The sequence below is a fragment of the Camellia sinensis genome, chromosome 12 (assembly GCF_055761805.1).
Source record: "Camellia sinensis isolate YWXY chromosome 12, ASM5576180v1, whole genome shotgun sequence".
NCBI classification, from domain to species: domain Eukaryota; kingdom Viridiplantae; phylum Streptophyta; class Magnoliopsida; order Ericales; family Theaceae; genus Camellia; species Camellia sinensis.
The window spans coordinates 36,070,976-36,097,619 of record NC_138972.1 but is presented as its reverse complement, the minus strand read 5'-3'; positions in this window follow the sequence as shown (position 1 = coordinate 36,097,619).

Sequence of the window (26,644 nt, the reverse complement as noted above, 5' to 3'; positions counted from 1 at the left end):
TTCTACCTCTGGCCACCGTCACCGAAACTCAGCCACCATTGCAACCCCTACAACCTCCCTACCTCGCCGGCTAGCCCTTTCCCCTATGCAAACCCTTCTCCCTCCCTCCATCAACGAACAACCCAGTCTCCTACTTCGGCCATGGCTCGTTTTTCTCCATCACAAAGAGAGAGAGAAAGAAAGAGAGAGAATCCTAGGGTTTTCAGATCTAGATCTAGGGCTTGCAGGAGTTCAATCGTGCAAACCAGGTTCAAAGCTTCGATCTAGGATTTCAAGCTCTGATTTGAAGCTTTGCCACTGCAGTTGTCTTCAGTGAGAAGTTCCTCTCCAATGGGTTGGGGAAGATCTTTGTAGATAGAGGGTTACGGTGGTGAGAGTAGGTTTGGTAGTTTTAAGAGAGAGAAGAAGAAGTAGGATATGAGATAGGATGGGATAAGAGGTTGTGGTGGCGATGGTGGGAAGGTGGTTAAGCCGATGGTGAAGGGAAGAAGGAGGTGGAAAAGGGTTTGGGAGTGTGGTTGGAAGTGGTAAGCTAGGGAGAGTGATGGATGGAGGAGTGAGGAAGAGATTCACCAGAGAAGAAGGAGGGAGAGGTGATGGCATGCGGTGAGTGGCGACGGCTAGGGTTAGGATTAGGATTGGTGGGGTGGTTGAAGAAAATGAGGATATTTTAGGTATGTTTGAATATGGATGGTGTTTATTGAGCAAAAATAATAAAGTTAAAATTGTGTTTGGTGTGCATTAAGTAAGTGATCTGCCTTGAGACCAAATGTGATCTGTAAATAGAGACACCCCTAAAATGGCTCTGTTTTTTGTTTTTAAACATTGAAATAAAACATAGTGAAACTTTACTGCCCAACATTTGTGAAGTTTCTATTTAAGCTCTAGGAATTATAAAGTTGAGATTTTAAGACTAAAAATTTTAAATTGGGAAAATTATGCAAATAGTCTGTGTACTTTACATGATGTGTCAATTTGGTCCCTGTAGTTTCAATTTGCTCGATTTTGTCCCTTAATTTAACGGATTGTGTCATTTTAGTCCAATAAATAACGATTGTTAAGTTGATTTAATGGAAAGTCAAACAATGTGTCAATTAGGTCCCTGTATTTTCCATAATGTGTCAATTTAGTCCCTGTCAAAATCGAGAAAATTGAAACTACAGGGACCAAATTGACACATTGTGTAAAGTACGGGGACCAAATTGACACACTATTTGACCTTCCATTAAATTAATTTAACAACCGTTATTTATTGGACTAAAATGACACAATTCGCTAAATCAAGGGAAAAAATCGAACAAATTGAAACTACAGGGACCAAATTGACACATCGTGTAAAGTATAAGGACTATTTGCATAATTTACCCTTTTAAATTTATAACTCCAAAAAAAAGTCAGAGAAATTTCACATGATTTTGGTCAAAGAAATTTTCTTGACTATTAGTTTAAATCAGTAAAATCTTACCGACTATATTTCATTGATTTTACTTAGAGAAATTTCACTAAGTACAACAAATGGTAAAAAGAGAGAGACACAGAGAGAGACAGAGAGACAGAGAGAGAGTAGACTAAGGAAAAAATATACAAAATAAATAACAATCAAATTTATGTCAACTTATAACATACAAATCAACAAATAGATAAATAAAAAAAAACAATAAAGAATCATAAAGGACATTGAAGTAGTGAGGTGTTTCAGAGAAAGAGATAGAACAGGTACTTGATAGATCGATAGTGATAACGATTGTTTCGAGTGAATAAAGCATATCTAACACTAGAAGATGGTGGAGAGTAAGAGATTGGTGGTGTTAGCCCCATGGTTATTCATCTTTAAAATTCTATTGATTTTGATCATGAACAAATATTTTGAACTTAATTTGTTATTTAAAAGTTTTCAAAATAAAATTTGTGTTTCGTGATTCTAGAAGTTATATGATTCTAGAGTATTATTTTTCAATCATTTCTGGGCCCTCAAAACATGAGCATCAAAACTTGGTTGCAAAACTCTATCCATACTTAAAACAGGTCTAAGGGTCGACACCAAGACGGCAAGGGTTGACACCAAAATGAAGCTCAAAATGCACAAGTGTTCTAGCTGCAAGGGTTGACACCAAGAAGCACAAGGGTCGACACTAAATTTCATAATGCATTTCAGCAGCAAGGGTTGGCACCAAGAATGATAAGGGTTGACACCAGAAACATTTGGGACTTAACGCAGAGAAGAGAGAAAAGCAAAGGGTCGACACTCAATCTGTAGGGGTCGACACCTGTAAAACTGGATTTAAAATATTCCACCTGCCAAATCAGATCCAAACTGTTGCAGATCATTTCTCAGCCATTTTTTTAGATTTTTGTACAGAATACGTCATATTTTCTGACCACTGAGTAGATCCTCTAGTACCATATCTTCTCCAAGAAGTTGACTTATGAGGTTGAGCATTAAATAAAAAGCTTATGCATTTAATGAATCCTCTCTTACCAAGACCTGCCTACAGTCTGCCTTCTTCTTTTATGATCAAACATAACTGGAGAAAATCCTTAATGATCTTGTCGAACGGATAGGAGATTCAAATCTTCTCTCTCTCTCTCTCTCTCTCTCTCTCTAACAGTTAGAAGTCATCAATATTATAAATATGGAGGTCTCCCTGTTCATTCAATACAACACTAGAATACAATAGGTGTAATACCCCTGTTCCGTAATATGTTAATTGGTCCTTAACATGATCTGATTATGTATTTTGATATGATTTTGTGTTCCACTATATGAAAATATGTGGTTTGAAGTTCTATCTGTTCACCGTAGGAATATCTGTTTGAATAATCAGCTTTGGAAAATTAATTGAGGGCCTTATCGGCCACGGAAACCGAAATTGATTACGCCATTGTGGTTGGCATAATTTTTAGAGCCTACGGTGAAATTTAATTGGAATTTGATTCTGGTCAATTTAAACTGATTAAATTGATAAATTAAGTACCCCATTATTTTATATTAAAATATTTGTTAGTGGGGCTTGTTGTATATTTGTATTGCACTCTCCTTTAGCCCTCTTAAAACTCAAAATCTGAGTTAGACAATTGAGAGTGAGAGAGAGGCCGGCCATGGAGAGAAAAAGGGAGAGATTTGTGTAATTTGGGCTCAAGACTTGGGAATTTGAAGATCTAGCTCAAGATTTGGCTAGAGCTTGTGGGAATTTGAAGCTCTTAGGTAAGTGAATTCATGGACTCTTACTTGTAATTTGTAAGTTCAAAGGTTGTTGTGATCAGGAACATGTAATGAGTTGATTTTTGTTGAGTTTGAAGTCTTGGAACTCATGCATGTAAGAAATTACTTTGAATTTGCATATTTGAGCTTGAAACACATGATTCATGTAGAGTTTTGGTTAAAGCTCATGTTGTAATCACCATTTGTACCATCTAAGTTGAGAATGATGAGCATCTCCCACATGCATGTACAAATCATGGGAGTATAAGTCTTGAATGTTTGAATTTGAGCATGTTGATGATGGGTTTGAGATATTTTGGGACATGCATGTAATCCATGTAATTGAGCTTTCCTAATGTTGTAATCTTGCATTAGTAGCATGTTAGCATGTGTAAATGTGTAATTTGAACCATTGCATGCAAGAAATGTGGATGGAAAACCGATTTGGAGCTCAAGGACACGATCTGGGAAACCCAGATTTTTGAGGTCCGCTCGAGCGGGGTAATGGCCGCTCGAGCGGGAAAATCGTGCTCCCAGCATTTTTGCAGAGTTGGATGTCCGCTCGAGCGGGACACTCCACGCTCGAGCGTGGATTTTCGTAGACAGGCCTTCAGCTTGAGCGCTCTATCCCACGCTCGAGCTCATCTTTCGTGCAACCAGTACTTCTGCAGGCCTTAAGGGTCCGCCCGAGCGGAGAAGTTTACGCTCGAGCGGGGACCCTGTTTCCTGGAATTTTGTTCATGCATTCTGTGATTCGTTTTCCGTTCCCTTTCACTTGTAAGCACTCTTAGGCATATGTTAAGCATTGTAAATGAGTTAATGAGATAACAACAAAGCCTAAAGAGGTATATGTGAATTAAAGAACGGATTGAACTGTTAGTGACCCTTTTGTGTTCATGAAATGTGTAGGGTCAAGCTCCAGGGCGCATCCACAAGCCGATCACTGTGAGTAATATCAATATTTGAAAACTTGTCAATGTCCAATTGTTATTCCCCTATAAATATTATGAGTTGTTAATCGGGATTGTGGACAAAAGTCTGACAAGAATAAATGAATGAGTGGGCCAAAGGCCGTTTTGACATGAAAGAGTGGGCCGATGGCCGTTTTGATAAGAATGAATGGGCCAAAGGCCGTTTTGACATGAATGAATGGGCCAAAGGCCGTTTTGACATGAATGAATGGGCCAAAGGCCGTTTTGACATGAAAGAGTGGGCCGAAGGCCGTTTTGATAAGAATGAATGGGCCAAAGGCCGTTTTGACATGAATGAATGGGCCAAAGGCCGTTTTGACATGAATGAATGGGCCAAAGGCCGTTTTGACATGAAAGAGTGGGCCGAAGGCCGTTTTGATAAGAATGAATGGGCCAAAGGCCGTTTTGACATGAATGAATGGGCCAAAGGCCGTTTTGACATGAATGAATGGGCCAAAGGCCGTTTTGACATGAAAGAGTGGGCCGAAGGCCGTTTTGATAAGAATGAATGGGCCAAAGGCCGTTTTGACATGAATGAATGGGCCAAAGGCCGTTTTGATAAGAAAGAGTGGGCCGAAGGCCGTTTTGATAAGAATGAATGGGCCAAAGGCCGTTTTGACATGAATGAATGGGCCAAAGGCCGTTTTGATAAGAATGAATGGGCCGAAGGCCGTTTCGACATGAATGAATGGGCCGAAGGCCGTTTTGACATGAATGGAAATCTGAATGGGCCAAAGGCCAGAATGTTTGGAACTACAGTTACTTGACTTACATTTCGTATAGTTATATATATATATTTTGTTGTTAAACAGAAGTATGAATTGGGCCCAAGGCCGTTTGGAGCATGTTGTTCTACATATTGTTATGTAACTGTTATATTTGATATTATTCACTGGGCTATCGCTCACGCTCATTCATGTATTTGTAGGTGAGCCAAGGGAAGTCCAAACCCAGCCCCAGTGAAGTCTGCTAGAAACAACAGGAGTTTTGGGAGAGTCAGCCTTGTGCCTCGCGCATGAGACCATCCTTGCCCTTTCACTATGTACCTATGTTTTGTCTTGTTGGCAAGGACCTAGTGCATGTCTGTACATAGTCTGTTATAGGTTGACTCGTTTTGGACGATCCTGTCTGTAATGAATTTTGTGAAACCGTACTTTTGATGTGAGTTATTAACGTATCTGAGTATGGTTTGTTTGATGTGCATATAAGCACGGCTCTATGGACAAAGTTTTTAATTTTGCTTCCGTTTGGCCCCCATTAACTCTGTTAAAATACGTTTCCGACAGTTTGAGGCCGTAGGTAATCTCACGATTACTGGCCGGTTACGTCCTTAACCCACGGGGGCGGGTTGGGGTCGTGACAATAGGCCTAGAGCATTCAAGAGCAATCCAAAGCTTTTATTATACTCCATTTGTACTTTCATTTTCATATCTGAGTGAGTCTTAAATTACTTGAGAGCTTACACTTTCATATCCATCTTTTGTGAGAGAACATTTGTAAAAGATGAAAGTTGTACCTCTTATTCTTATTCCTTATTTTCTGAGTGACACACTTATAAAGTGAGGCATTTAGTTGAGAGGATCTCAACAGATTGAAGTAAGTCCTTGTAAAAATCCACAAGCCAGGTGGAGCTTGGTGGTGCATCTATTCATAGTGAAGAAATTCTCAAGAAGGTGTCTTGAGGAGTGGACATAGGTCGATGAGCCGAACCACTATAAATCTGTGTCAAGCTCTTCTTTCCTTTCCTTTTATTTTCTGAGCATTCATTTATTGTCATCTGCCTTTAAATACTTAGTCTTTGCAAATCTATTTTCGGACCAAATTTTTAATTACCCAATTCACCCCCCCTCTTGGGTTGCCTTCCTAAATAACAGGTGGCAATGGAGACGATTTCAATTGAAAATAACATCAGTAATGGCAGCGGTAGCAGCAAACACAATTGAGGTAGTGATGGTAGATGTCATTAAGGCTTCTCTAATAAATACAATATAAGCTAGAGAGAGAGAGAGAGAGAGAGAGAGACGATAAAGGTGATGGATAGTTCTAGGATTTCTTGGATTAAAAGGCTAGTTTTGACTATTTATGTTAAATTTTGTCCTTATCATTCTAAGATTTGAAATTTTAGGAACTTTCATCAACAAACAAATTTTTGTTGTCTTTAAATTCTTACATAAATACATAGAGAGATGTTGTATCAGGGATGGTGCTGTCACAACATCGTCATGTGAGGTCAAAACGACGTTGGTTGATTCATTATTAAAAGAAGTTTATTTGAATTAAAACTATCTCATTTTATATTTGAAAAAGAAAAACTCACATTTACTAAAAAAAATTGACTAGTGTAGACACCCATTTTTTACCGACCTTAGTACTCAGACATCACCGATTGAGCGCTTGGTGATATTGCTTTTTGTGCTCGTTCAGAAGTTTCAGAGTCTTGGCTGCGAGCCTTGCCTTCGAACTTTCGGACTCTTTCATACCTTGTCTCGGTTTGCGAACCAGGCTCAGTTTTCTCTGTTTCTCTTTCCGAAGGGAGGGAGAGGTCTCGTAGATCATCTCTCAGTGGTCGTAGGGTATGTTTCGTGGTCGTAGGCCATTTTGCCCGTTTGGAGTCCGGTTTTCAGTTTTTCGGAGCCGTTGGCCGTGTGCCTCGGTTCGGGACCGCTTAACCACCTCCGTTTGCTCCAGTTTTTGGCATGCATCTTATTTTCTCCCTTTCAAGGGACACTACGGTTAGAGAGACCAACTTCATGGTCGAACACCACATCCGGTGCCTAACAGTCAGTTTTCGGGGCCTCGGGCTGCGTGTTTCGGCCTCCGAACCTTCATTTTGCATCGGTTTGAGTTCATTTTTGGCAAGGACCTCTGTTTCATTGCTAGGAAGGTCATAGAAGGATGGGAGGCCAGTAATTGTTCTGTCAGCCAACTTTATCCCTTCATCGCCCTCCGTCGCCCGATTTTTTTCACTTGAAAGCCAATGTTGACCACGCTAAGGCCACTTTTTCCAGCTCTAAGCCACATATTTGTGTTGTACACACCTGGGAGGCCACCAATATCATATGGTCGGCTAGTAATTGTGTTTGACCCTTTTGAACCCCTCCTAAAAATGGCCTTTCCTGGTTCACTTTCTCTAGTTTTTGACCACATAGTTGTGTTGTGCACACATGGGAGGCCACTAATATGGCATGGCCGGCCACTAATCTTCATTGGCCTTTTTGACCCTTGGCCGGCCGGCCACCTAAGCCCAAGAAAATTGGCTGGCCATGATCCTCAGGGTTGGTACATTACAAATCTGTATTCCTTTTCCCCAGATTTTGTATCCGGGAGGGGGTTGCCATTTTGGAGGGAAACTTGAATTGTTTTCCCCCCTTTTTTCCCTCTTTTTGCCTATATAAACCAGCCTCCAGCTCTGGTTTTAAGGGTTAGAAAAAATCACCTTTGAGCTCATATATTGTATCTCTCTCCCTCTACACTTCCAAGCTTCAAACCTCTCAAGTCCTACACCCATTTCTTCACCAACCCATAGCCTCACCCTTCCATCCTCCATTCCAGCAGCTTGAGGTTGTTCTTCAGAGCCTAGGAGTGCTGCATTTTGGTCCAAAAGTTGTCAAAGGCATAGTCTTCAAGGGTGAGCTTCCTTTTTTTCCTTTTCTAGCATTTTCTTGATTTATTTATAAGTCATACTTGCTTGCTGTTTTGGGCTCCGACCCTAACTGGAGATAGGCTTATTTTGAGCTATTTTTCATGTTTGTTTAAGGGTATTTACCGGTTTGAGGCCCCCTTGTTGCACTTGCTTCATTGCCTCCCTTGTATGCCATTTTCTTGTGTAGTATTTTTGGCCTATTTATAAATTGTTTTGAGGCATTTCATAAACTGTAAAGTGGCTTATTTTGAGCCCTTATTCAATGTTGTTGAAGGGCTCATCACTTTTTGAGGCTTCTATCTTCCACTTGCCATTATATCCCTTTTTTGGCTCCATTTTTGCATGATTTATTAGCCTCTTATGCTTCTGTTTTTGGATTCTGGTCCGAACTTAAAATGGCCTTATTTTGACCCCCTCTTCATGTTTTATTAAGGGTATTTTACTGTTTGAAGCATTCTTTTTGTACTTTGTGTTATAGCTCTTTTTGGCCTTGTCTTGCATAGTATTTTGAGCATGCTTGTGTACTGTTTTTGGCTCGGTCATAAACTGTAAAAGGTCATATTTTGGGTCCCTGTTCAACATTTTTGAAGTGCCCTCAGCTGTTTGGGGCCAGCAGCTGTGACTTGCTTCATTATCTCACATTTAGGGCCATTTTTGCATGCTAGCTTAACCCCATTTTTGTTCATTGTTTGACCTTGCTTAAAACTGTAAACATGCTTTTTTTGGGTCTGCCTTGAATCTGTCTTCACATGTCATGATCAAATAATGCATGCTTGATGTAGCTACAAGTCATTTCATGTGCTTAATCTTGCATTTCGGGACCATTTCGTGCATCAGGTGCCATATTGCCATGTTTCGGGGCTGTTTTGCATCATGTTTCGCTTCTGAAATTTGCATGCTCGTATGCCATATTCCATGCCTTGCCATGTCTTGTTAGAGTGGCATTTGGTACCTTAGGGTCGGTCCTCGGTTTGCGTGCATGCGTGCACGCATCTCGAGTGTCTCATTTTCATCTCATGGCTACTGATGTGAGTGTGGCTGAGGTCCACTCGTGTTGGTGTAAGTCCATTGAGCATTGTGTATGCCATTTCATTTCATAGCATTGCGTATGCTAGGTTGTATGTTAGCACATTGTGTATGCCATGTTACCCCGTGCATCGTGTATGCCATTTCATAGCATTGTGTATGTTAGGTTGTATCTTAGTTGCATTTCATGCATATCATGCATATTGCATCGTGCTTGGGATAGGAGTTAGCCCAAGCACGGGAAACGAGGTACGTTTCGTACTCCGAGTGACGGAACGTGTCTCAATTCCCAGTCGCCGACACTCCGGATTATCCATGATGGAGTCTAGGTTTTGTTTTGTTTTCATGTGCATTCATTCTATATTGAGTTGCACAATTCGACTCCTCGGCCATCATGCATCGAGATGCGTGATTGGTGGCACGAGGATCGAGACATGCATACATATGTGAAAATACATTGCTATGCCCCTTTCCTGCTCTCTGTTGTAGCAAATCAAGAATCAGTAGTTTTTCGGGGCTTGGCGCGCTTTCCAAGAAATCATTGCAAAACAGAGGTTAATTGGGGCATCCCAGTGGATTTCCGCGCAAGGCAGCGCAAACATACATCATTCATCAGAGTCAAGGCAGTCCCTGGCTTGCATGCCAGTTTATAGCTTTCCTAGATTAATTTGTAAATTAATTAGGATTTTTGTTTTTATTCGAGACTATAATTATTTATTTGGGACTGTATATTTATTCGGACCCTCTGTGCGAGGGCATAATTGTAATAAGTGTGCGTGTGTGTGATGTATGTCTTCCAACCCCACGTCTTTCTTCCTTTTATTTACCTGCTTATGATGGTTAGATTAGGGCATATTTCAATTAGCATACAGTATGATAGCATGTTTGCATTCATTCATCTGTTTTGCATGCACCGGGCTCGGCGCATCATACTAATTGCATCGTATTTTCAATTCCAAGTTGAATACATGCTAGCTGTAGCATTTCATATGCCATGTTTAGAATAGCCGAGCCTGCTATAGTTGCATTTTGCATGTGTTGCATTAGGCATTTCTGTATAGTTAGGATCATGCATAGATTTCTAACCTAGCTTCTGTTTTGGCTTGGAGTACTCGGTGAGTTTTATGCTTTAGCATCCTTGCATGCGTGTGAGTGACTGCCATGAATAGCATGCTTACCATGAGGCTATATGCTTATGTGATATAACTGCCTGAATGCCTGTGGGTGAAGATTGGGTTATTTGGATTGGAACAATTCATCAAATGTGTGTTTTAAGCCCACTAGATAGTGGCAAAATCATGTTTTCTAAGCCCACCCGAGGGTGGCAATTCCACGTCTTAGCCTACTTGCGAGTAGCACCATCAAACCATCTTTCAAAAAAAACAAACATGAAATGTTTTGTTCCAATTCAGGCGATCCAGTCTATACTTGTATGCTGTGCGCATCACATAGTAAATCTAGGCTAATAACCGAAATAAGAACACACAATGTTTTTCAAAAATAGATATCATGGTTAGTAGAGGCCGATCTTTGATCGGGCGAGCGGGGGTGCTCACGAAGTGACCTTCCCCAATCATACCCAAGTTCCCGAGCCGAGGCAACTTTGGTGATGACGGACACGTGGCCTTGGGCAACGAGTCAAGGTTTCCTAAATTTCCCAAAATAAAATATTTAGGTGGCGACTCTGTATCTGGAAAAGCAGTCCATGTTTGACACTTCTTTTCTAAAAATCTGTTTTCTCAAAACGATTTGCCGGATTTGGACTCTTTGGTTCAAATTAAGAACCGTGACATTTGAAGGGTCCTGAGCTGTAGTGAGCCCAATATCGAACGGAACGGGGGACTCGTTCCTCCCCGGGGCGTTCGGGGACGTCTACAACTAGGTTTTTATTAGTTGAAAAAAAAAAGAAAGAGATAATTATAAATACATCATAAGATTTGTTTAAAATACAAATTGTTTCATGTGGTTTGAAAAATTACATTCTGCTATTTGAAATTTCTAATTTCATAATAAATAGTCCATTTTATTAATCAATCATCAAGTCAATTAATAGTTTTAATGATATTAAAATTATATTTCAATTAATAATTTAATTAAACGCTTTTGTCTCAATTATTTCCTGCATCTATGGTAAAAATGATCTTTGACATTCCTATTAGTCTTGCGGGTATAGAAGATAAATAGGTTTGGCACCCTTCATTTAATGGTGAGTTCACAGTTCACTCCACATATGATCTTGCTTCTCAAATTTGCTTGGAGAAACACAACCCTGCTCGCTTGGTGGGTGAATCAAGTACCTCCATTATTTCTAGTTAGATCTAGAACTCAACATGGAGACTACCAATTAAACGGAAACTTCAGCATTTTATTTGGTGCTATGCTCATAATATTTTACCTACCAAATTGGCTCTTTATAAGCGTAAAGTCCTTGATGATTCGAGGTTTCCTCGATGTGGTAATGATTTGGAAACAAGTGATTGTAGACGTCCCCGAACGTCCCGGGAGGGAAATCCCGTTTTGTTCATATGGGCTCACTACAGTTCAAGACTCAAATGTCATGGTCCTGTATCTAATCTCGCAGAGTGCAATGCAAGACCGATGAATCATCAAAGAGTCCAAATCCGGCAAATCGTTTTGAAAAACTGATTTTTAGAAAGAGGTGCCAAACATGGACTGCTTTTCCAGATACAAAGTCGCCATCTAAATATTTTATTTTGAGAGAATTTAGGAAACCCTGACTCGTGCCTAAGGCCACGTGTCCGTCATAACCAAAGTTGCCTCGGCTCGGGAACTTGGGTACGATTAGGAAAGGTCACTTCGTGAGCACCCCCGCTCGCCTGATCAAAGATCGGCCTCTACTAACCATGATATCGAGTTTTGAAAACATTATGGATTCTTATTCCGATTATTGGCCTAGATTTACTACGTGATGCGCACAACATATAAGTATAGACTGGATCGCCTGAATTGGAACAACACGTCTCATGTTTGTTTATTTTGAAAATTGTTTGATGGTGCCACCCGCAAGTAGGCTAAGACGTGGATTTGCCACCCTCGGGTGGGCTTAGAAAACGTGATGGTTTGCCATTCTCAAGTGGGTTTAAAACTCACAGTCAATGCATTATTCCAATTCAGATAATCCAACCTTCACCCACAGGCATTCAGGCACGTATATCACATAAGCGCATAGCCTCATGGTAAACATGCTATCATGGCAGTCACTCACACACATGCAAGGATACTAAAGCATAAACACTTACCGAGTACTCCAAGCCAAAACAAAAGCTATGTTAGAAATCCATGCAGGATCCTAACTATGCTAAAATGCCTAATGCAACTACAATAGGCTCGGCTATTCTAAAGATGGCATGTGAAATGCTACAACTAATAAGTATTCAACTCGGAATTGAAATACAATGCAGTTAGTATGATGCGCCGAGCCCAGTGCATGCAAGACAGATGAATGAATGCAAACATGCTATCATAAGTATGCTAATTGAAACATGCCCTAAACTAACCATCATAAGCTGGTAAATAAAAGGGGGAAAGACGTGGGGTTGGAAGACATACATCACACACACGCACACTTATTACAATTGTGCCCTCACTCGGAGGGTCCGAATAAATAATACAGTCCGAATAAATAATAGCTACAGCTAATTATTACACAACATTAACTAATTAACAAACTAGCTAAGTAAGCATGTAAACTACATGAATGTGACTGCCTCGGCTCTGTTTTGGGTGACGATGGATGCATGCATGCTCGAGTCGCCTCGTCGAGAAATTCCATCACGATGCCTCTCCTCGCCCTTGTTTGCAATTGATTTTAGAAATTTGCACAAGGCTCCAAGAGGCTGAAACTCCACCCTGGGAAGGCTGCCGACCAGATATTGGCTTGGGAAACACCTACCGACCACCCTTTGTGGTGGAAACCAAAAAAGGTGGTCGGCCTGCCAGAAAACCTGGTCGGCCGACCACTTTCTACCCCTGGATTCTAGTTTTTCTGCAACAAAGGCAAGAAGGAGAGAAAGCAAGGTATTTTTAACATATGTGTGCAAGACCACTCTCCACGTCCTTGCACAAGCTCAAGGGAGTGTAGACCTCGATCCTCGTGCCACCAATCACGCATCTCGATGCATGATGGCCGAGGAGTCAAATTGCACGACTCAATGGAATGAATGCAAGTATGAACACATGAAGCCAACAATTCTATCATGGGTAATCAAGAATGCTGGCGACCGGGGATCGAGGCACATTTCATCACTTAGAGTATGAAACGTCCCTCGTTTCCCGTGTTTGGACTAACTCCTACTCCAAACACAATGCAACATGCATGACATGCACAAATACAACTAGCATGCAATCCTAATGCAATGCGACCTAACCATGCAAACATGCAAGGATGAGATGCAAACATGCTACTAGCATACATAATGCTATAAACTATATGGCATACACAATGCGACTAACAACCTAGCATACGCGATGCACACACGAAGATGGACATACACAAAGGCATAATCAAAGCATACACAATGCGATGGTCAAACATGCAACAACATGAACCAAATGGCATACACAATGCAAGATGAACTTAAACCAATATGAGTGGACCTCAGCCACACTTAAATCAGTGGCCATGTGATGAAAATGAGACAACCGAGATACATGCTAATATGCACGAATGCAAAGGACCGATCCTAAGGCACAACATGCAACTCTAACTAAGCATGGCAAAGGATGAAATATGGCATAGAATGGCACATACAGCTTTGAAATGGCATAAAAGATGGTCCCAAAACATGCAAATATGTCACCCAATGCATGCTAGATGGCCCGGGTACCGAAACTAGTGAAGTGCGTTACACTAGAGGTACCCAAAGCAATGCACAAATGGAAAAACCAACCCCAAATAAACCCTAGGAAGGTCTGAAACAGTGAGAAAATAGCCTAAAATGATGGCTCAACATGCAAAGAAATGAAGCTCATTCAATGGTCCGAAAACAAGGCATTTATGGACAACCCTCAAGCACACTTAAGGAGTAGAAAACATGAGAATATGGCATTCATATAGGCTCTGAAATATGATGCAAAATGACCCTAAAGCATGAAAACACCTCAGTATATGCATGCACTAGACCTCAAATCTCAAAGCTAGGGATGGACATTGAACTACAAGTATGCAAAACAAGCATCATTCGACCATGAGACCCAAAAATAGAGCTAGGGCAGTCCAAAATATGCACAAAATCAATTTAAGGCAAGGCCAAAAAGTGCTAACATGAAGGGCCAAAACAACATGCAACAAAGGCTAGTAAGCATGGTTTACACTACATGTATATGAAGCACAAGAGAGGTCACCAAACCAGCCAAAAACAGATGTATACCATGCCAAAATATGCTCAAAAACTCACTGAAACTCAGTCAACACATGCAAGAATGAAGTGCTCCTTTGGAAGGCCATGCAAGGGGTTGTTCTACCCATGCAAGATAGACATCAAGAATGGAAAAATCACCTCTGGACAGAGGTTATGAGGGTCCTAAAACCCACCAAAAAAAGGCCTGGAATGAGGCTAGGAAGCATGCAAGTAAAAGCCCCTTTGAAAGGCCTTGAATAGGATTACTCTACACATGCATAATAGACATTCTATATGGCAAAATGGGCTCTAGATAGAGCCTAGGAAAACCTTAAAACTCACCAAATAGGGCCTGAAATATGGCTTTAAAACATGTAATTAGGAGCCCCTTTTGGAGGCCAACAAAGCTAGTAAACAAATCAAGGGATGAGAGGGTCACCCCTCTCTGATTTTGAGGCTCAAAGATGCATGTTAGCCACTGAAAATCCACTGGATTTCAGTGGCTGAAAGGCCAAACCAAGGCCAACACAAATGCTCCAATGCATAGCTCAAAACAAGAGGAAATAAAGCATGCAAAAGGGTAGATGACCCCTAATAGAAAAATGACCTTAAACAAACATGTTTATAAGCTCAAAAAAAAACTTTTTCAGTTTATGATGAAACCCAAAGATGCTAGCAAATAGGGCTAAGATATGAAGCAAAAAGAGTGCTTGAAAGGGAAGAAATGTGTTACCCTTGTAGCACCGCGACTCCAGCAGCTCTGGACCAACAATGTGACTCCTTAGCCTCTGAAAACAAGCTCCAAGATGTTTAGATGGATGATGGAGAGGTGTGGTTGTGAGATGGTAGGCAAAGGGGTCAAGAACTATGGAGTTTGATGCTTGGAGTAGAGGGACATGAAGGAGGGTGTATGTAATGCCTTAGCCAAATTTTCCAACCCTTGCAAATGAAGAGGAGGGATTCTCTTATAGGAGAAGAGGTCCAAGGCTTCTTGGAGAAGCCTCAAGCAAAGGGACCAAGCTTCTAAAAGAAGCTAAACCAAAGGGGTCAAGCTTCTTGAGGAAGCTAGACCGAATGGGTCAAGCTTTTTGAGGAAGCTAGACCAAAGGGGTCAAGCTTCCTCAAGAAGCTTGACAAAAGGTCAAGCTTCTCTTAGAAGCTAAGCAAAAGGGACCAAATCTTCCTTAAGAAGGCAAAACAAAAGGGTTAAATCTCGGAAGATGGGGCAAATGCCTCCCAGTTGGCACAGTTGTATTGCACTCAGGGAGACAAAAAAGGAGGTGGCTGGCTAACTAGTTCAAGTGGTTGGCCGACCACTTGCCCTGGTCGGCCGACCAGGGGTCAAAACGGTCAGGTTGAAAAGGTGGTCGGCCATACCAAATTGGTGGCCTCCCAGGTGAATGCAACACAATGGTGGTATGGGAGACCAAAAAATGTGGCTCAAAAGTGAGGGAGACCAAGGGGTCAAAAGGGTCAAGCACGAAAGGTGGTCGGCCTACCCATATTGGTGGCCTCCCAGATGAATGCAACACAATGGTGGCATGGGAAACCAGAAATTATGGCCTAAAAGTGAGGGAGACCAATTTCCCAACAAGAAAACTGGCTGGAGGAGAGAGAAAAGTGGTCTCCAAGGAGAAAGCTGGTCTCCCAGAAGAAAAGGTGGTCTTCCACCCTTGTACCACCTTCCGAACAAGGAAAATAGGATCCATACCAAAAATGAAACCACACAGATGCAAAACGAGGGTTCGGGGGTCAAAACGCGCAGCCGGGTACCCCGAAAACAGACTATCAAGCACCAGAAGTGGCGTGCGACCACAAAGGTGGTCTCCCGGGCCACAGTGTCCCTCTAAAGAGAGGAAACAAGGTGTGTGCCAAAAACCGGAGCAAACGGAGGTAGTTAAATGATCCCGAACTGAGGCGTGTGGCCGACGGCTCCAAAAATCGGAAACTGGTCGCCAAACAGGAATAGTGGCCTACGACCACGAAACGTAGCCTACGGCCACTGAGAGATGGTCTTCAAGACCTCTCTCTCCCTTTGGGAAAAGAAAACAGAGAAAACAGGACCTGGTTCGCAAACCGAGACAAAGCACGAAAGAGTCCCGAAGTCCGGAGGCAAGGCTCTCAGCCGAGACTCCGCAACCTCAGAACGAGCACAACATACGTCATCACCGAGCGCTCAATCGATGACGTCTGAGTCTTAAGGTCGGTCAAAAATGTTGTGTCTACAGTTGCCCCTCTTTGACAGAACTCGAAAGTCATAAATGACGGGAGTGAATGTCAAAGCCCAGAGACGACCCATTTTTGACAAGGCCGAAGACTTAGACAAACAGGCGAGATGAAAGAGATGTGCCCGTAGGCATGCCCGCGTGAAATGCAAAACGACATGCACCAAGTCGAACGTAACTCAAGATCATGCAAAGCAGCAAGCTATAACGAAGCACATATTCACAATAGATGCAACAGTTTTAAGCAAGAATGCAAAGAAAAACTCCATTTCATGCAGTTTAAAAAAAAAATGCGGAGAATTTATCCAATTCTCGACACGTCTCACATGGAGAAGATACAATACCCGTGCGGTTCGTCTGGTCGCACTGTGTAATAACCCTCACCATTGCTTACCGATAAACATTGATTACCGTCAAACTGAACTGTTTACGACTGATAATTGAACTGATTAAAATACTGAACTGACTGACTGCATCTGTTTAAATGCATAACCCATTTGTTTGACTGTTTGACTATCTGTTCATGTTTTAGTGGTTAACCTGCTAATTGAAGGCCTTATCGGCGAACGAATCCGAAATTGATTAGTGTGCCTTGATTCGGTAGAATTAATGTGAATTTATGGTGTATTTATCTGAAATTTGATTTAGTAGATTAAATATTGATCAATTGCTTAAGTTGGCCTTATTTACCAAACTAGCCTTAGTGGGCCACTAGCTTAACACCTTTGAGAGCTTTACACTTGATCATAACACAATTCCCTCAACCCTTTTTCTTGAGCCTTGCCGACCAAGAGAGAAGAGAGGGAGAGAAATTGGTTTCCATCTTGAGTTCATTAGGAGAATTGCTTGAAGAATTGAAGTATAGGTTGCTAATTTGAGCTTCTAGTCTTGCATTGGAGACCTAAGGTAGAGTAATTACCCTCTTGTTTATGAATTGAGCTTGTTCTTACATGATTTATGTCAAAGTTGAGAATTGAGCTATGGTTTAGTTCTAACATGTTGAAATAGAGCATAATTCATGCATGCATGTTAGTATTGTTGGATTTTGAGTTGAGTTCATGGCAAATTGTCACATGCATGTCCATGTTTTGAGTGTAGGCCATGTTTTCATCTTGTTTGTGAATCAATTGGCTCATTAGAGCATGTTTTGAAGCTTGAAAGTTATTTGAAGATCATGCATGTCATGTTTGAGGATTGTTCTTGAAAAATGGTTTGAAATTGGGTTTGAATTAAACACCCTTGGGCTTTGATTTCTCAATCGAGTTTTGAATCATGTTATTCCATGTGTTTACAAGTGTTTTTCCAGAAATTAGCCCAAGAGGATTGAAAATTATGCTTTTGAACTTGGTTTTTGGCTTGGAGGTGCAATCTGGGTTTTCCAGATTTTGCACTCCCGCTCGAGCGGGGGAAGAGACGCTCAAGCGTGGAATCCGAGCATCCTGTATCTCTGCACTGTTTTACAATCCGCTCGAGCGGAGTACTGGGCGCTCGAGCGGAGTCATGTGTCCCAAGCTCGAGCGGGCGTCGAGCGTTCGTCGAGCGGAGATTTCACCCATCCAGTACTTTTGCAGTACGCTCGAGCGGGTACCTTTGTCTGCATGTCCGCTCGAGCGGAGTGACCTACGCTCGAGCGTGACCCCTATTTTCTGAAAAATCTGAAAATGCTTTTAAAAGTACATCTTTGCATCCTCATCCCATTCTAGGCATTCTTAGGCCTAGTTTAAGACATCTTCTTGAGGACATAGATGTGGAACACACCGAGACAAATTAGGGATTAAGTTATTATCTTTCCCAGCTGTGTAGCTTAGTGTGTTCAATCTGTTAACTGTGTAGGGTTGGCGACTGGGGAGGCACGCTCTAGCATACTGTAGCCCAAACTCTGTGAGTAACGATTGTGTAAAGATATGTTCATGAATGATTATTTTCTGAACAACTGAACTGTACTGTTCTAAACTGATTACTGTTAACTGATTGAATGTATGTCCTATATTCTGAACTGTATTGTGGCATCCTTAGCACCTACTGTTTACTGTTACTGTGACAGAAATCTCTGTCGGTTCCCTTGTTGGAACCACTACTGTTTACTGACTGATGGCCATCATTACTGTTCGGTCTTTTAAGACCTACTATTTACTATACTGTTATGCTAATGGGTGTACCACATATGACTGTACTGACTGAACGACTGAAATACTGTTTAAATGAACTGTTTTCATATTGTAAGGACATTCATTCTTAACCTCTTTACGCATTATGTTATTCACTGGGCTTTAGCTCACTGCTCATATATATATGTAGGTGTTCAGGCACCAAACCGCGGCTAGGAGCGTCAGGGTTACTCCAGTTTTGTCAAGCCAGCCCATGTGCCTCACTGCGAGGTTCCAAGCCTATCATGCTAAGGCTTAGGGGTGTTTTAGGACTCCCCCTTCTGTACTGTCTTGCTGTTTTGTAATAACCAAATGGATTGTATAGACTGAATGTTTACTGTACTGTTGCATAGGGATTGAGTCCCTATTCTGAATGATTGTATATATTGTGTATACCTTTCCACTGAATGTAAATATGTTTGGAAAGTCTTTTTGCATACAGACCGTCACAGCTCATTGGGCATTGTTTAATTACTGTATTGGCTTCCGCCAGGCCCTGTACTCTGTTTTACTGTACTACTGTTAAGCAGGCCTTTGGTAATCTCGGATTACTGGCCGGTTACGGTGCTAAACCCATAGGGCCGGGTTTGGGTCGTGACACACTGGCCTCAAATGAACCGTATATACAATATCGTGCCTGTAAAATAAAGAAACTTCACAAGCACAACATAGTTAGCAACATGTGTTCAACGCTATATCGAACGCAGACTAACATGGTGTCGATGGGAGAGTGCATCGCAATGCGAGGAGAAATGTGCGCGACAACGCAAGTTAAGCATGGAGGTATGACAATACCAGTGAAACATGCACAATAATGTAAATGATGTGCATAACAATACAAGTGACGTGCATAACAATGCAGGATAAGTACAACTTCGAATGCACATTTAACACAAAACAACGGGCAAAGAAATGCAAGTTTCGACGAGGGCGACTCAATCGCGGCCTCTGGTTTACCTCCCGGAAGGGTCACAACGTACTCAAAAATGATACATCTTTCTCTTGACGAGTAACAATGAAACACGCATCGAAAGTTGGAGTTGAAGTTCCCGCGGAGGGATTTCGCAACGAAAGGTGCACTTTTCTTGTACTTTCTCGGGCGCCGGGGACTCCGATCACTACCAAATTTTGCAGGGAGCTCAAAGAGACATTGGAGACCACCTTGGGAACACCACCGACCAGGTTTGGAGGCCACTGACCAGGTTTGGTGTAGGGGGTGGTCGGCCTACCAGAAAAGGTGGTCGGCCGACCACCTAGCCAAAAACTGGGGCAGTTTGGGACTTTTACATTCGGATCTTTAAATATACACGGCCAAAACACTTTTCCTCACAACTTCAGGTCCGAAATTAGCTCCTCCTCCTTCCTAGACCATTTTCCCTCTCAGATCTGCGCTCTATACGCGTTTTCCAACGCCCCACGCAAAGTTGTTTCACGAAAACTTTCAGTTCTCTTCACTTTGAACCGATTAAATTTTGATTTCGGTGCTTTTTTCTCCATTTTCACCACTTGGGGTAAGTTTGTCTCAATATTTGGAACATTTTCTCGGGAGTTGACTTTTGTTGACTTTTCATTTCCCGAGAGTTGACTTTTGTTGACTTTTTCCAATTTTGGCTCATTTCGCTCATTTTTGCTCATTTTCGCAGATTTCTTGAAATGGCAGGTCATTTTCCTCAGGGCGGAGGTCCTCCAGGTGCCGGAGGTGAGCCAGATATTATGTCTTTGCCTTTGAGGGTTCGGCCATTCAATCCCGAGAGGTATCACCCTTGGGAGCACATCCTTCCTCGGGCCGTTTTCTACCATTTTACCGATTTTGATAATCGAGCACCTGTGGATCTGCTATTGCGGGAGCCGGAGTCCCACCTCTCTCATCAGGCGCGAGAGGTATGTACTTCACTTTTACATTTTTCGCAATGTATTATGCATTTTCCATGCATTTTTTGCTTTCGCTATGCTTATCTGTTCATTCTAGCACACAGCTTGTTCTGAACACTTAGTCTATAACACAGTATTCTGTTTGCGTCTTGAACACACAGCTCAATCACTTGAATTTCTGAAAACGCAGCCCACGTATTGATTGTGAACACACAGCACACACTTGTTGAGAGTTGAACACGCAGCACAAACTGTTGAATTTCTGAACACGCAGCCCATTGTTGATTGTGAACACGCAGCACACACTTGTTGAGAATTGAACACGCAGCCCAAACTGTTGAATTTCTGAACACGCAGCCCATTGTTGATTGTGAACACACAGCACACACTTGTTGAGAGTTGAGCACGCAGCCCAAACTTTGAATTTCTGAACACGCAGTCCATTGTTGATTGTGAATACGCAGCACACACTTGTTGAGAGTTGAACACACAGCCCAAACTTTGAATTTCTGAACACGCAGCCCATTGTTGATTGTGAACACGCAGCACACACTTGTCGAGAGTTGAACACGCAGCCCAAACTGTTGAGGTGAACACACAGCCCACTACATTGTGAAGTCTGAACACGCAGCCCAAACACTTGATGTTGAACACACAGCTCGAACTTTGAGATAAACACACAGCCCACTATTTCTGAAGTCTGAACACGCGGCCCAAACACTTGATGTTGAACACACAGCTCATTATTTCTGAAATCTGAACACGTAGCCCGAACTTTTGAGTTGAACACACAGCACAACTCATATACTTCATGTTGAACACACAGCTCACAACTTTGTAATTGATTTGATTTGCAGCCAGCTCATATTTTCATGTTGAATTGAATATATGTGTTCATTTTGAATGCAGGTATCTTCCCGTATTACACGAGGATATGGCTCTATCGTTGTGAGGGAGTGGTTCACGGAGCTCCTGGAGGCCGTTCGTGATTGGGTTGACCAGGTAGGGTTCGGACCCTTCTGCACAGGGATATCTCGCTATCCTGCTAGCAGGACGTTGATGGGCCCTTGTAGAGAGATGGTGGGACACCACCAACTTCTTTCATTTCTCAGCTACCGGGGACATGACTTTGACCCCGTTCAACTTTACTGTGCTGACAGGCCTTGATGTGGGAGGTTGGTCGATCCCTTATGACGAGGACATGGGCGAGTGGGAGGCTGCCTGGATTTATCTGTTGAGAGCTCGCCCACCGGTTGACAGATCATTGGGCAGGGTCCGGTACACTTGGTTTTCCACACATTTCAGGAGGATTGAGCCCGAGACTCCCGAGGAGATAGCACAATACACTCGAGGGTTTTTTATGTTCCTCCTCGGGACCACTCTGTTCTCTGATAGGGGGAACACCGTTGGACTTTATCTGCTGAGTGCTCTAGTAAACCTATCACAGGTCAGTCGGTATGACTGGGGTGGTGCCAGCTTGGCTACCCTCTATTGCTACATGAGTGCGACCTCCCGCGAACGGGGGAACATAGTCGGCGGCTATTAGAGAGCTTGGGAGGTACTTTCTACCCTCTTGATTTACATTTCTACTTTTCAATATTTGTACATTGCACACACGGCACACTTTACATTCTGTACTTTGCATTCTGCTCTCAGCATTCTGCATTCTCTGTACATTCTGCATTCACATTCTGCACTCGGCATTCTGTATTCTGATGGATATTGCCCTATTTTCCACAGCTATGGGTTTTCGCGTACTTTCCGACGCTGGCCCCCAAGGTCGAGGTGGCGGTGCCTCTTATGATTCCTTACTCGCTCATATTTGAGGGCCAGTACCGGCCGAGAGCTCGAGAGAGTTTGCCCTACCTGCGGCAGTTTTTCGACACAGTGCGGACGACAGAGGTAATTCAGAACTCTCAGTTCTCCATGTTTTCATCTTCGATTCATCTTGCACATTTACGATTTCTAATCGGCTTATGCATTGATTATCCGCAAATCACATGGCAGCCCTGGGCGCCTTTGGGTGGAAACACCCGATTTCAGTTTACTGGGAGATGGGCCGCTTCTCGGTATAGGATCCTACTTGAAGGGCCCGTTGGCAGGGCCTAGTTTCTGGGGGACCGCTTCATGCGCCAGACTATGGACTACCCCAAGCAGAGTGTCCCCGCAGCACCTCCGGACAACAAGCGATCTACTAAGGGGCTCACTTCCCAGGATGTTGATAGCGCCATGTTGGGTACCGACGTACTTCTACATTTGGAGGAGGGGGATTACGCGACTTACCGTCATACATACTTGATGCCTCCATTGACAGGTGTCCGTACTCCCACGAGGAGGTCTGCTGGCATGCCATCATCGAGCCAGGCCCGGGCTACAGATATTCCTTCGACCAGCAGGGCCGGCACATCGAGAGGTGGGGCTCGACTGGTCCCCCCGATTCCCCTGACTTATCATTACGCCGGATAGCCAGATATCCCGACTGAGTTGACAGGATGGCGATATGGGACTTCCTACCCGATTCCGATAGAGCCCCCTATGCCCGATCACCGATACGTCAGTGATCCTAACTCACCACCGGTATGTTCCACTACTTTTCATTTACCACTCAGATACTTAGGCATTCATTTACTCATTGGTGACTTGAGCTTGTATCTGCAGCCTCCCAGGGAGTATATAGAGGGGTTACTCGGGTTAGTAGCCTCACTCGAGGGCATGGTCCTGCGGAGAGAGACGCAGTTGTCCATCGTCGGTGTCCCGGTATTCTTTAGTTTCCTTGCATTTATCATACTTCTGATGACATGCTGAACTTGAACATTTCATTGCATTGATTGACTGCATGTGTAAAGCACATCTGACACACACAGCATTCATGTACTGTATCTGCATACACCCACTCTATGTAGTTTTCTTGCATCTACATCTGATATACATACTTTGGCTGATGTATTCAAATTACGCTCTTTCTTTTCAGATGCCTCCGCTACATACTAGACCACAGGCCGAGCCATCCAGGCCTTCTCGAAGAGCTGGGAGAGGGGGTTCGACTCGCGGCTGAGGCAAACGCCGAGCACCTATCGTAGAGAAGGAGTCCAGCGAGGAGGAGGAGCCTGCACATCCCCAGTCAGAGACATCCGCTGGCAGAAAGGATGGCTCCGATTCCGGTTCCGGTAGTGGAGATGATGCTGAGGAGGATTCTGAGGGCGGCGACTCCGATTCCGATGATGATGATGGTGCAGAGGTTGTTCCGCAGAAGAGAACGAAGAGGGCCTCTTATTTCTGTGCTTGATAGCACTGATGCAGCTGTTCCTGCTTTATTTGCCTTTTTTTTTACTAGTAGTTGTAGCACATTGTACATTATTAAGCAGTTTTATTTTCTGTAAAACTTGTACCCTTGTTGTAAAATGTTGTAACAAAGGAAGCATGATGGAATGAAACAGCTTTTTGAAAAAGTGTTGCATTTTATGTTCTTAGCATTGCATTGCATCATTTTGCACGAAAATGAGAGTGAATGGAATTGTGAACTGAAAATTCCCAAGTCAGGTAGTGAACCGACATAACAAACTAAACAACTTAACTTACTAAGAAACAACAAAACCTTAGCAAGTTTACAACTCGATAAGCAAGACACAACAATGTTGATTAAACAAAGAGTATCAACTCAATACAAGAAACTCGATGACTCGATAAACAAGACTCGGTAAACAAAACAACTTGATAAACAAAACAACAACTCGATAAGCAAGACTCAACAACAACTCGATAAAAAAGACTCAACAACAACTCGATAAACAAAATGCATTTCGGACGATCGGAGTGACGGAACGCATCCGAAACAGAGGAAAACTCGCACCTTCAACACTCCCGATGCATGGAAATGCTAGGAACTTTCTTCTAGAGGCTAGGACAAGACCAAAGCCTCACTTTCCTCCATGGCCGACCACCTAAGGAAGCTAGCCGACCAACTTTTTTTATTGGAGACCAAGGGGGTGGTCAGCCTACCAAAAAAGGTGGTCGGCCGACCACCTGGCTTAGCAACCACCAGATTCTTGACATGTATCCCCCGAACAGTGCCTTATCCTCTTTAAAAGTCCTAGCTTCATGGTTCATTCATTTCATCTCAGTTTTGCATCAAAATGGAAGCATTCCTCATCCAAAATCTCACAGCTTGGATTGTTTCTCTTGATGGCTCGGAAAAGTTGAACTTCCGGGGCTTCGGCTTGAATGCACTATTCACACTGGGCCATACTCCACTGCATCTTCCTTTCCTCCATGCCGCGGCAAGGTTTTGGAACCCAATAACACATGTCTTTAGCTTCGGCGGGCAAGAGATGTGTCCGACCTTCGAAGATTTTCAAGCTTTGATGGAGTCTGAACGCCATGAAAAGATTTTGCCCAGTTTCGCTTTGGCCATGCCCAAGTTTTAGGACGGATGTGTGGCCTCACTATGCATGACGCTCGGTCTCTGATCTGCAATGGGGAACTGGACATCCTCGGCTTGATTCATCGCTTTTCTAATGCCGGTGACCGCGGCGACCATCATTGGCAAGGTTTTCGGCAATACGCCCTTTGCTTGTGCATGCTATCTCACTTTTTGCTTGCCCCGAGCTTCAGTGGATCTAGCATTCGTCTTATTAAAGTTGCTCAAGGCTTGAAGGAAGGAAAGAGCTGCATTGTCATGACATTGGCCGAGACACTGATGGGCTTGGATGCTTTCCATCGCCAGGAGACGGCTATACTTGCGGGGAGCCCACTACTATTGCAGGTAATGTTTCCCATCCAATTTCATATATGTATTGCTCACATCACTCAGCCCTCAGACTCGGTTTTTCTCACAAAACCCTTTTCTTACTTTTCTCTCATCGTACATCTCTCTATTCTTTATTCTCTCATTTTTCATCCCTCCCCATGTGTGGTTGATGGACAAGTTACATATTGTGGAGTCTTGCCCAGCATACTCAGCTCGTGGCTACTTTTTTCGACAATGCCTGGTCGATGCCCTGGATGAGGGGTGGTGGTACAACTGGATGTGCAGTTTGTCTGTAAACCGCATCGCTCAGCGCTACCCTTGGCTCAATCTGCCGGCAATGAGTTACAACATGACCCGTCAACCTGGGATTCAATTGATTGGCATGACACACTGTGTCTTCTATTTTTCGTTCCGGTTCTGGCGCCAGTTCGGACATGATCAAACTTGCCCGCCAGAGGGGATAGAGTACCCTGCTGCATTCCCAGCCCAAGGCGCACAGCTTGCTCGGTATGCCACGGCATGGAGGACTAGAGAGCTCCTGGCCCCCGCACCCTCTTTCAGTTGCACTTTGTCCGATGAGTGCTTGGATTGGCTCAATGAAGAGGCACAAGAAGGGCCCACTTTGGCATCAGAGGCTTCGACCAGCTCTGGGAGGGGGCGTAGGAACACTTGACTTATCTATGCCCGAACTTATTGCTTTATTAGTACTTTCAAGTTTTCTTTATGAATGTAATAAAAAAAAACAACTTCAATTTGTATGCAAGAGCAGGAGAACTCTGTATTGAAATCAATGAAATTGAAGGTTGTGGGTACTGAAAATTTTCCGCTTTAGTCCAAAAATGGTCTAAGTTGTAAAAAGATTAATTTTGAACAAAGTCAACTTTTATTAAAACTTTTCAAAACTATTTTCGATATGGATCAGAACTGGACATGCCTGAAATCTGTCACTGAGATGCACAACCTCGGATCCTAGCAACTGGAAAGTTGCCCCTAGTCTGAATAGTACCGCGGCACTGCACAGCAACGGAAAGTTGCCCCTAGTCTGAAAAGCACTGCACTGGAGATCATAACTGAACTCTTGAATGCTGAATAGACCAAGATGGCCGAGATGATCAAATGGATAAAGTTGATCGGGGAAAAGTTTATGGCTGAACTTCAGGATGAAGTTGCCTACGTATCCCAAAGATGGGAATCAAGCCTTACGTAGTTCAGGCTCGGGTTCACTTGAGTATTTTCACTCTCCTTTTACGCTCTAACTTTTGCCAAGGCCGCCCTTTGCGGATTTTTAACCTTGCGAGCTCAGTTTTTATAATTTCAAATTTTTTGTGCTCTGACTTTTGCCTAGGTCGCCCTCTCGAGTTTTTGGCCTAGCGAGCCTCTCAAGGGTAATATTTCTTCAACTTGTCCATGTTGATCGGCTGTGAGAACTCTAGGCCATCTAGGTCCATTAG